This window comes from Serinus canaria, chromosome 2 (genome assembly GCF_022539315.1).
Source record: "Serinus canaria isolate serCan28SL12 chromosome 2, serCan2020, whole genome shotgun sequence".
Taxonomy (NCBI): domain Eukaryota; kingdom Metazoa; phylum Chordata; class Aves; order Passeriformes; family Fringillidae; genus Serinus; species Serinus canaria.
Window position 1 is genome coordinate 53062394 of NC_066315.1, and position 1369 is coordinate 53063762.

Below are 1369 nucleotides of genomic sequence, written 5' to 3' on the forward strand. Positions count from 1 at the left end.
CCCTCAAAAGAGACACGTGGCACAGAAGTGCCTTGATAAACAACAGCCACACAGAACAGGTCTCTTTAACATGTACATTAAGTAATCGAGACAGTGAAGGGATTGAGAAGTGAGCACATGCTTTTCTCAAGCCTTTTCCAGTTAGGCTCATGCCAAATCCATGAGGCAATTCCCACCAGCCTGCACAAACCGATGACTAGGAGGCAATTCCTGCACACCTCACAGAGACACCTGGATCTCAGGCACGCATGGAGGAGAGGCACTGCACACGCCCCACCTGTGGGAAAGGCTTAATTGAGGCTTGTGCCTCAGACACCACAGGGACCGAGGCTTCAGCAGGTGGGCCCAGGTGCATCTGCCCCATGCAGAGCTGTGTTGCTCCTTTTCTCCTCAGCCTCTGTCAGCTTTGATTCCAGCACCCTGAGCCTGGATGTCCCACACAGCCAATGCCCTCCACCTCCTTTGGGTTCACCCCAGGCTTCACGCTCCCTCCCTGCTGCCCCTCAGGGCAGACCCTCGGGTGCCCACAGAATGCGGGCCTGTGCTGGGGGATCACAGAACCACAGAGTCCTCAGGGTTGGAAGGGACGTCTGGAGATGACCAAGGCAGGGTCAGCTACAGCAGGTTACACATGAACCTGTGTGTAACCTGCTGTAGCAAAACCAGGTTGCTTTTGAATGTCTCCAAGGAAGGAGTCTCCATGACTTTCCAGGGCTGCCTGTTCCAGTTTGCTGCCACCCTCAATGTAAAGAATTTCTTCCTTGTATTGAGGTGGAACTTCCCGAGTTTTAGTTTGTGGCCATTGTTCCTCATCTTGTCACTGGAGACCACTGAAAAGAGTCCAGCACCATCCTCTTGGCACCGACCTCTGTCATATTTGTATGTATTGATTAGATCTCCTCTCTCTCTTCTCCTCTCTGGATTAAATAAGCCAAGCTCCCAGAGTCTCTCCTCATAAGAGATGTTCCTGACCTTTGATCATCTTTGTCACCTTCCACTGGACCCTCTTCGGTAGCTCCTCATCTCTCTTGTCCTGAGGAGCCCAGAACAGGACATAGGGCTCCAGATGCGGCCGAATAGAGGGGGAGCATCCTCCAGCTGCAGTGACACGAAGATATCCAAGTGACGAAGGGAGGCAAGCCTTGTGTCTCTCCCTCCTCAGACACAACCTCGGCTTTACGGGCTTTATTTATTCAGGCCTCCTTGACCTCGACCAGCGGCGCTGACCCGCCGCTCCCCGCGGCCGCCGCCAGGGGGCGCTGCCCCGCCGTCCCTCCCTCAGGCCCGCCCGCCTGAGGGAGCTGAGGCGCGCGAGGGGCGGGGCCGCGCGGCTCCGCCCCGCCCCCCGGCCGGCGCGTGCTGCCCGCAG